Source organism: Chiloscyllium plagiosum, chromosome 2 (genome assembly GCF_004010195.1).
Source record: "Chiloscyllium plagiosum isolate BGI_BamShark_2017 chromosome 2, ASM401019v2, whole genome shotgun sequence".
In the NCBI taxonomy this organism is placed as follows: domain Eukaryota; kingdom Metazoa; phylum Chordata; class Chondrichthyes; order Orectolobiformes; family Hemiscylliidae; genus Chiloscyllium; species Chiloscyllium plagiosum.
Genome location: NC_057711.1, coordinates 138,793,093 through 138,804,095, shown reverse-complemented (window position 1 = coordinate 138,804,095; position 11,003 = coordinate 138,793,093). Strand labels below are relative to the sequence as shown.

The 11,003-nt window shown below is 40.3% G+C and overlaps 1 protein-coding gene across 6 annotated transcripts in view; it reads left to right on the top strand.

Moving 5' to 3' along the window:
• The window catches only part of dennd4c (DENN/MADD domain containing 4C), a 152,712-nt gene that overhangs the window by 26,236 nt on the left and 115,473 nt on the right, over positions 1 to 11,003 (top strand). The window contains exon 1 of one of the 6 annotated variants that reach the window (XM_043719130.1): positions 1,439 to 1,527. The exons of the other annotated variants lie outside the window; for them this stretch is intronic. The gene's annotated coding sequence lies outside the window, so the exon portion shown is untranslated. Of the gene's footprint in view, positions 1 to 1,438; positions 1,528 to 11,003 lie in introns of those variants that run through there. 6 annotated transcript variants of the gene reach the window in all.

The window sequence follows — 11,003 nt, the reverse complement described above, 5'->3', positions numbered from 1 at the left end:
ACCTTACCATTAAGTGTATAAGTCCTGCTAAGATTTGCTTTCCCAAAATGCAGCACCTCGCATTTATCTGAATTAAACTCCATCTGCCACTTCTCAGCCCATTGGCCCATCTGGTCAAGATCCTGTTGTAATCTGAGGTAACCCTCTTCGCTGTCCACTACACCTCCAATTTTGGTGTCATCTGCAAACTTACTAACTGTACCTCTTTATGCTCGCATCCAAATTATTTATGTAAATGACAAAAAGTAGAGGGCCCAGCACCGATCCTTGTGGCAATCCACTGGTCACAGGCCTCCAGTCTGAAAAACAAACCTCCACCACCAATCTCTGTCTTCTACCTATGAGTCAGTTCTGTATCCAAATGGCTAGTTCTCCCCTGTATTCCGTGAGATCTAACCTTGCTAATCAGTCTCCCATGGGGAACCTTGTTGAATGCCTTAGGTAGATGCTAGTGTTGTAACTGCAGTGGACACATCTTATTGCTTGGATTGATTCTGGGGTCAATGTCTTTATAATGTCCACTGCCTTCAGTTTTTGCTTAATACTATACATAGTGTTGCATTTGTAATTTTGAATGAAAGATGTGCAAGGTTTTATGCTTGGTGTTTTTATGTTCTAAAGGCAAAGATCAGATTGATAAAAGGAAAAATAATGTTTTTGTATGTTTGGGAAATTTGGGTTGCTTGAGCCTGCAGAAAAAAAAAGAATTTTAATTCCAAATGTTTGCATGGCTTCTTCCTCAGTCTAATAAAATGATTCGAGAGAAGATGACTTGTCTCTGTCATTTCACGTTGTTACTTGCATTTTACTGGTAGCTCGCAAATTTATATACTAGTGCTCTTAAGACGCAGTGAATGCTTCAGTGAGGCATTAAATCAAAGCAATTACTGTCTAAGCAACAGATTGCAGTATTGTATCAAGTTTTGGGCATCCCTCTAAACTAAGGCTAAGAAAGACTGATCAAAAGTGCACCAGGAATGTGTTTAAAATTACAGCTAATTTTCTTTCTGCCTTCATCTTTTGCTGTTATACAATCTTGTGAAGTTTTGGTGCTAGAATGAAGGGGATGTCATATTTCATTTCTGCAATGAGTTATTGGAATATGGATGGCTGACCACATAGCTGTTGAGGGAGATGTCACAATATAGTTTGCAATTTGTTTGCTAATTTTGGTACCTTATCTAAAATCTTGATATCCAAAAACTGCTTATCTTTCTCTTGAGTTGGAAGCTGCTTCTAAAAACTAAGTCAGCAATATTATAAAGAAGCCTGCTTGGTCTAATTTCAGAGGCTGGAATCAGTGAAGAGGTTGTGTACACAGGACATGAGTCCATTGCAGCACTTGATGACTAGCCTTTACCTGGCCCCCTCTCTGTTTTCAGGAGATGCAGCCACCTTTTCCACTTAAAGGATAACGTGGAGGATTCTGAATATTTCCAGTTCCAAGAACCCTCAATAAAAGAGTTTGTGATTGAGCTGGGTACATTGACACCTTCCATCCAAAACTGGAATATAGTTTTGATGAAGGTTAGTTGTAATTTCAGTGAGGCAAATTTATATGCTGCATTGTGGAATCGGTAGAAATAACTTGGAAATAATACAATCAATAATTTTAGGACATGATTCTGAATATACTGGAAAGCCAGTCATCAAGGGGAGACTTGTCAAACTAGCTTATCGGAAGTTTGTTAATTTTACTGAAAGTTTGAGAAGTGAAATGTGGACCTATCACCTGTCAAATTATATTTTATTCAAAGTAATCCATTTGATGCATCAGTGATGGTGTTTGCAGGCTAGACTCCATTGATGGGGTCCATGTAAACATGTAAATCCTGGTAAATGTGGCTGCTTAAGATTAGCATATTGCTGAAGAGCCAAAAAAAAAATTGCAGATGCTGGAATTCAAATTAGACAAGCAGGAGGCTGGAAGAACACAGCAAGCCAGGCAGTATCAGGAGGTAGTCAAGTCGATGTTATGGGTGTAACCCTTCAGGACTCTGGGTGTGGATGGAGCTGTAGATAAAGGGGGTGGCAGGGACAGGATGGCAAAGTGGGGATTGGTGAAGATAGGCAGAGGGTACGACCTGGTTGGTCAATGGGAGGAACAAATCCGGTTGGTGGCAGGGAGCGGTGGCAAGGGGTTGGGAAGGGATTCGGCAATGGGGAGGCCCCAGTCCTAAAGATGTGTTACACCTAAAGCATTGACTTCTCCACCTCATGATGCTGCCTGGTTTGCTGTGTTCTTCTAGCCTCTGCCTGTCTATTGAAGAGGGAAGTGTGGCTGAATCTTCGCCTATCTTATGCTCATCAGGATAAACACAAGAATGCTCCATTTGAAATCTCAAAATACAATGCAGACAAAGAATGCTGATTGGTTGGCAAGTTGACAAAATGACTTTGTCTTGCCAGTGTAATTTAATTTTGATTGAGAAATTTTCAGTTGAGTGTAGCAGTCATTAGCCAGTTTGCAAGTTGCGCAATATGCAGTGAGCAATGATCTCTTCAGGAGAGCTAATATCCCACAGAATAACTTGAAATTTCTCACTAGAAACCTAATGCTTGAGGGTGTTAATGTAACATGACCTGAATTGTAAAGCTCTTTGTCATTCAACTTGGCAAAGTTTCTGTTTGAGTTGCTATGGAAAAGTATTTTTTCTCATTTACACTGAAAATCTGAAGTAAAAAATCGCATTTCAGTGCCACTCGTAGTTAATAAAGAGTAGATATTCCATGATTTTAAACAGGGTAAAGCTATCACATAGATTTTGCAAATCGTTTGCTGCACTGGTGTTTAAAACCATACTAGTGGTGATAATGCAAGTCTTGTGGCCACCTTGACCTAATTTCCTTATCACTGTTTCTTACTGGCACTTGAATTTAGGAATTAGTGATCAACAGAATAAGCAACTGAATACTTCCATTTGCAGAATTAGGCAAACAGAGTCAGCGCCACAGGCACTTGAGAACATGTTTAAAATTGAAGAGCAGATGAGGCAAGTATAAATACTATGCAAGTTAAGCTGCTGGTTAGAAAACCTATGTTGGTGGCGCGATGTTGTGCCAAAGTACATTGGTATTATTGAAATGGATTTTTTTTTAAAAGGCACTGAGTCATTTTGTGTTCTAATGTTAGTTTATCTGGATGAGAGGTTTTCGAACCAACGTAGAACACTTTTTGCAAGCTAAATATGGAAGTGATTGTTTTGGAATGATTGTTCACAATTTTTTTGTGAGTATTGTTGATGAAATTTTATCAGAGCAAATTACGGCAGACGCTGTAATCTTTACTGAAAGCAACAAGTGCTGGAGATAACAGGTCAGCCAGCATCTACAGAGAGAGCAAGCAAATGTTTCGAGTCTAGAAGTGAAGTGTGGAAGGGTCAGCATTTATGCTATAGTTTGGACTACTGTTCTGCCATTCTTGTATTCCTATCACTTAATCAGAGCTATCAACATCTTTTCTCCACCAGCACTCTACACCCATTACTCCAACATCACTGCCTCTTCCTCCATCCACCCCCCCCCTCAAAACCCTGAAACGTTCACTTGCTGTCGTTCCATGGATGCTGTTGGGATTTCAGCATTTGTTGTTTTCAGTATATTTTATCAAAGCTCTCTGTTTAGCACCCATCAAGACAAATTGCAAGGAATACCATCATAAAAAGAAAACAATATATTTATTGTAAGAGGGAGTCCTAATTGTTTAACAACAGGACTCTGTTGTCGGCTTTGGTATGGAGAATGTGCCCATTCATGACTGACATTTAATATCACACTTTAGATCTTAAATAAGACATATTGGCTCCTATTGGTCAAGATGTTGCCTTGAGAAATGAGAGACTGTCACCTGTTTTGTTACACTGAAACAGGCAGTATGTGTACATGTTCTTTCTGTTAGTAAAGAACGGGGCACTGTGTGTATCTGTATGGCAAGTGTGCCAGATGGTGAACTCCACTGACACTTCTGAATTAGTTGTCTGCATTAATCTTTAAACACATGGTAAATTATTTTGGCATACCCAGTGGTCATGATTAATGCTGGAACAATTTTAAATATCTGAACCTAGCCTGAAACCAAATCACTGTGTAACTGGTTACTAGGAGGAGAAAGTGAGGTCTGCAGATGCTGGAGATCAGAGCTAAAAATGTGTTGCTGGAAAAGCGAAGCAGGTCAGGCAGCATCCAGGGAACAGGAGAATCGACGTTTCGGGCATAAGCCCTTCTTCAGGACATTTCGGGCATAAGCCCAAGAAGGGCTTATGCCCGAAATGTCCTGAAGAAGGACTTATGCCCGAAACGTCGATTCTCCTGTTCCCTGGATGCTGCCTGACCTGCGTAACTGGTTACTAACCTAGTAGATTGATTTTTAGTGTCTTCTGACAGCACATGTTATGCAAATCAATGCTGGGGTGTATGTTTACTTATACCAGTTAAAACTGGTCAGTGAGTTGAGTTTGCTTGTCTAAATAAATATCAGTAGTCTATTCTTGGGTTTCCATAATGGTCCAATTTGAAATTGCATTACTTAATTTTCATCTGCAAAATCTTATTCTTCATTGCAGTCGATTGTTTGCTGCTCTCGTGGGTATGCAATTTCTTGTATTAATGATGAATGTGGGAAGGTTTCTAATAAAGAAATTTCATGATCAGTCAAATAAATGACGGTTCAAATTTGGCTCTCGGTATTGTCTGCCCGGTGCTACTTCTAATTTTGGCTAGCTGCTTCCTGCTCTTTCCAACAATATGTGTCAATCTTGATCTCTTTTAAAAAATGTGGCACAACTTTGAAGTTGTTTCCCAGGCCAGCATGCTAGTGGCCTGTTCAGAACCTTCACTTCTTTGTGTCTTGTGTAACTGCCACGAACCTCAGTGTGGTTCCACTTGAATTGGAAAGACTACTTTGAGCCAATATATGACTTTTGATGAATTGCCTCAGTTTAGAGACCAGTTTGGTGTGTGGTCATTGGTGAGGCATAAACCTGTGCAGTCAGTGTACACTTGAAAACTAAAGCTATTATATAGAATGATGGCAAGAGGCATGATGTAGACTGAGTGGGGGAGCAAGGAGAATGCTTGGTATACGCCAGAGAGAACTCTGCAGGAGTAGGGGCAGGAGTGATGATTCTCTGGTGACAAATGAATTATGAGAATGAACCCCAGACTCATGCTGTCCCATACTGTTTGATGATGGGGAAGCATTGTAATATAGTGTGATCAAACAGTTTAAAAGCTGCAGATGAATGGTGGGGGATGTGGGGGGCCCTTAGTCATGTCGCAAGTCATTTTTGACTTTGGTCAAGGCTGTTCCAAAATGGTGATTGGGTCAAAATCTTTTCAAAAGAAACACCTGGCCATTTTTCTCAGACTGTCCCAGGCAATGTAAAATTTTGACTCCTTGTTTAGCTACCTTTTTCAGTACCACTATTCATCACTTGATAGCAGTAGCTAACCTTGAGTTGAATTGTTGCGTTCATAGTTTTTGAGTAAGTAACTTTGTGGGTTTTCTGTGTCTGAAGTTAATAACTTACATGCAAGTATTTCTGTGATCATATTAATTTATTTAAAAATACAATTTGAGGCTTCGCTTTGGAGTTCTTGACTTCTTGTGAACACCACTGGTGTCTTGCAACCAAACAAGATGAACAAGCTCCAGTTGAAAATACAGGAGAGTTGGTTTTTTGTAAGCTTAGAGAGGTTTTTATTTCAGTTGTTACTTGAAGTTTGGAGCAGTCCTATGAAGTCCTTGGAGTAAGATGACAGGAAAGAACAGTGCTTCTGAGAAGGGAAGGACATATTGTGAACTTGGTTTCCCTTGAGTGAAATGTTAGGGTTAGTCCCAGACCAGAAGTGTTCGGATAAAACTCTGAAGAGGTAACTTCAAGCTGTGTGTATTTAGTCAGGTGTATGATAACTTCGTCCTGGAGCTATCTACAGTTCCAATCTAAACATTGAAGTCACAAGTGATTTTAAACATACAGAGATGTTAGATTCAGGACCTCTGGTGAGAAATTATGAGTGGCATTTTGAGTATTCTATGAAGGGTGTTTTTCTGGTACTAAAAAGCTTGTTGCTTCCTTTCAACTTAGAAACGAGTGTTGTGTGAATAATGGGAGTATACTTTTACTTTGTGGTTTCAATGTTGGAATTTGCAGTAGATGGTTTGGTTTATTATATTTTAGCTTGTCTTATTTTGTTAAATTTCTGTTTGGTAAAGCAAAATTTGCAGCATTTTATGCTGAAGTTTCAGTAAGAGACTGTGAAAATGAAAGCCAATCAAAATAAGATCTTTCATGCTCAGTACCTGTCAGGGATCTGACTTATTTAGTAATAACATCAGCTGGAATCTTTGCGTGTTAAAGCTGCATGCTAACTGTTATCAGGAAAGCTAATAGAATGTGATGTTTTATTGTGAAGAAAATTGAGCACAGAGTTCAGAAGATTATATTCAATTATGCAGGGCTTGTACATCTCAAGTACTGTGCGCAATTTTGGTCATGCTGTTTGGGGAAGGTTGGAAGTACATGGAAAGAGATTCAGTGAAAGATTTCTAGTTTGATAAGTGGAATGCATGTTTTGAGAAAAGGCTGGACAGGCTAGACAGGCTGGAGTATACAAAAGTAAGAAAGTTTTATTAAATGCACCAGATCCTGAAAGGTCCTGAAAGCTGGATTTAAGAATGGATGACTCCTGTTGTGGGAGAATTGAGAACTAGGGGTCTATGCTGAAAAAAATAGGCTGCTGCTGATTTTTATTCACTGGTGGGACCTGTGTGTTGTGAGCTGGCCAGCATGTATTGAATGTCCCTAGTTACCCTTTAGAAAGTGGTGGTAAGCTGCCCTCTCGAACTGCTGCAGTCCAGACATGCTGTCGGTTGATCCATAATGCCCTGACAGAGGGAATTCCAGAATTTTGACCTAGTGACAGTGAAAAAAAATGGCAATGTATTTTTAAGTAAGGATGGTGAGTGACTTAGAGGGGAACTTAGAGGTAGTGGTGTTCCCATGTTTCTGCTGTCCTTCTCCTCGCTGGAAGGCGTCATGGCACATGTTGGAAGGTGTTGCCTGAGGAACTTGGGTATATTTCTGCAGTACACAGTGATGCTACAGAGCGTTGGTGGAGGAGGAAGTTGATGTTTGTAAATGTGCCAGTAGCATAGGATGCTTTGTTCTGGATGTTGTCAAGCTGCCTGAGTGGTGTTGGAGCTGCACCCATCCAGGCAAATAGGGAGCATTCACCTGACTTGGGCCTTGTAGATGGTGGACAGGCTATGGGGAGTCAAGACAGGTGTTACTTGCCACAATATTTCTAAGCTCTGACTACTTAAGGTAGGAATAAACAGCATTATATTTTTGAGGGTCTTGAGCCTCTGGAACCCCGTTCCTAAAAAGGCAGTGTAAACAAATCCTTAGAATATTAAGGCAGAGATAGATGGATTCTTGGTAACGAAGCAGGTCAAAGGTCATAGTGGGTAGGCAGGAATGTGGAGTTATCAATCAGCCATGACCTTGTTTAGTGGTAGTGCAGGCTCATACGGACTGTGTTCTGAAATTACATTTTTGTACAATACTTTGACCTCTAACCTTGACACAACCAGTTGAAGATAGATCTTTAATTGAGTATATGCAGTGATTGCAGTTTACCAATGTGTTCGCATTTACTTTGTCCATTTGCTTGAGTTATTGTGGTTTACCAACAGAGAAAAAGGCCCTTCGGCCTGTTTATCTTCAGTTTGTCTCGGTGATAACTTCAGCTGACTTCCCGTAAAACTAGAGGTCAAAATCTCGAAGGCTTTGGCAAAATTCTGTTGTGAATAGAGTGGGTACTTGTAAATTGTCAAAAGGCCGTTTTCAACTTTGCTTGTACAGATAACAAAGCTACTACACATTTTTTATTACTTCAAAATCATCTATTTTTCTTCGTGGGAGAAATCCAGAAGTCTGCTTAAAATTGGTTTTGAACATGTCTCGATTAAAAATTGTGGTTTGAGGAGGTTTTTAAATAAACCCTGCATCATGGATTAACTTCTATGAATGTTTACCAAGCTGAAATGATCTCATTTCTCATTGAATGCGTAATAAAGTTGAGAAGCTACACAGCCAAACCATTAAACATTGTCTTAGTTAAGAAATATGAACTTTGTAATTATTGTACAAAAATTTTAAAAATTCTCTCACATTTAAAGCAAGTTTGGTTGTACTTGCAGATCTACTGAGTTGTTTCATGCCCCTCTTTGCCTGGATCTGATCCATTGGTTGTGGGATTAACTTAATCACATGTTGATTCCACTATTGGGCATGTTTTGTTTCACCTGATTGGCACCTCATGTTAGATATTTCTGATATTGCTCCTGGCATTTCCCCTGCACTCAATGTGACCTTGAACAATGGTTTCCCAGTGATTCTTGCAAGGGGAACAGTAGATGCCTTGATCTGTGCTCTGGAGGCATAGGTTCAGGGTCATTGGAGGTCTTGGGTAGGCCAGTTGAAAATTGCCCAGTTAAATTCTGTCCATGACATGGAAAATGAATGGGTTTGAGTCAAAGGGAAATGATGTTTAACCAATTGTTTGGAGTTATTTGAAGAAATAACTTGTGCTTTGGATCAAGGGGAGCCAGTGGATGTATTGTGCTTAGATTTCAAGAATTGATAAGTTGCCATATCAAATGTTATTGCAGAAATTTAAAGCTCATGGTGTTGGGAGTAACATGGGTATGTATAGAAGATTAGCTGGCTCCCAGGAAGCAGCAATGAGGAATAAATGGGTCTTTTTTTTGAGGTTGGTAGGATATCACAAGTGGTGTGCCATGGGTTGGTGCTGTGTTCTCAACTCTTCACAATTTATGGAAATGATTTGGATGAAGGAATTGTAGCTAAATCTGTTGTTAATAAAAGCTAGTAGGGAAAATGAGTTGCGAGGAGGGCTAAGGAGTGGGCAAAGATCTGGCAACTACAGTACAATGTGGGAAAGTGTGAAATATCCATTCTGGCGGAAAGAATAAAACGTTGCATGTTATCTAAATGGTGCCAGGATGTAAAGAGATCTGGGTGTTCTGGTGCATGAATCACAGAAGGTACAGCAAATACTCAGGAAAGCTAACAGAATGTTATGTTTTAGTTTGTTGCAAAGAGAATTTGATTGCATAGTAGGAAGGTTATACTTCAGTTATGCTGGGCATTGGTGAGGCTGCATCTGGAGGACTGTGTTTAGTCTTGACACAGGAGGGTGTTAATGCATTTGAAATAGTTCAGAGAAAATTTACTATGCGAATGCTTAAAATGAGCAAATTGACTTCTGAGGAAAGGCAAGGCCTGCACCCTCTGAAATTTAGTTGCAGAGATGCATTAGTTGAAACGTATCAGATCCTGAGAGGAATGGACTGGGTGGATGAGCACAGGATGTGGGAGATCATGTCAGATTAGCTTGATTAAATTTTTCAGAGGTGACCAAGTGTGTAGAAGGCCATGTATTTGCAGTTGACTTGAACTTGAGCAAGACTTTTAAGGTCCCTTAGGGAGACTGATAGTGAAGGTAACAGCCTCTGAATTCGAAGGAATTTGGGATAATTGGATACAGAAATGGTGAAGTGGCAGGAAGCACAGGGTGATGGTTGAGGGTTGGTTTTGTGACAGGAAACCTGTGTCCATTGGTGTCCCACAAGGATCACTGTTGGAATCCTTGCTGTTTATGGTATATAGGTGGTTTAGACGAATGTAGGGTAGTTGATCAGGAAGTTTGTGGATGGTAAATAGTGAGCATGATAGCTTTTGATTACAGGAGGATAGAGATAGGCTGTAAGGTAGGCTTACGAGTGGCAAATGGAATTCATTCCAGATAAGTGTGAGGTGATCCACTTGGGTAGGACAAAGAAGGTAAGGGAATACATGATGAACCCTGGGAAATATCGAGGGTCCAAGGTACTTTGACGTGCATGTTCATCACTCTCTTAAGGTAATGGGACAGGTATATCAAGTGATTTAGAAGGCACATGGGATATTTGTCATAATTAAGTGAGGCATGGAGTTTAAAAGCAGGGATGTTATTTCACAGCCACAGTATTGTCTGTGTAGTTCTGGAATCCACATTTTCGAGAGATGTGATTGCACTGTTGGGGCTGCAGAGTAGATTTACCCAAGATGTTGCCTGGGCTGAAGAGTTTTAGTTATGAAGAGACATTGGACAAAGTGAGTGTTTTTCTTTGATATGAAGGAATCTGAGGATGGGACATGATTGAGATGTATAAAACCATGAAGGGCATAGAGAGGGTCGACAGGAAGAAATTTCTCCCTTCTTGGAGCGATAATGGCCAGTGAGCATAGATTTCAAGCGATTGGGTATGAAGTTGAGAGGGAGGTGAGGAAAAGTCCAGAGTGTGTTGCAAATCTGGAATTCTGCCCATCAAGAGAGAGAAATCCTCATAATTCTTAAATATTTTGAAATCCATTTGCAGTGCCAATGCATAAGAGCCTGGAAGGTGGGATTAGAATAGTTAGGTGGTTGTTTTTGACTGACACAAACTTGATGGGCCAAAGGTCCTTTTTTCTGTGCTGTAGATCTCTAACTCTGATTCTCCTGGTGGGAGGATCTAGAACTAGGGGTTGTAATTTCAAAACAAGGAGTCACCTACTTAAGCCAGGACTGAGGGAGAAAAAGATTTTCTTTCTCTCTGAGACAATGCTTCAAAAGGCAGAGAGTGCAGAATTTTTTCATTATTTTAAAGGCTGAGGTAAATATATCTTACTTGTATTCAAGAATCTAAGTCCAGAATTAGGCCACTCAGTCCATTGAGTTCTGCTCTGCCGTTTGATCATTTCTCAACTCCATTCTCCTGCCTTAACCCTGTAACCCTTGTTCCCCTTAGTAAGACCCGATCTGTCTCTATCTTAAATGCACTCAATGACTTGGCCTCCACAGCCCTCTGCAGCAATGACTGCACTGCAACACCACCCCATGGCTGAAGGAATTCCTCCTCATCTCAGTTCTAAAAGGTCATCTGTACACTTTGA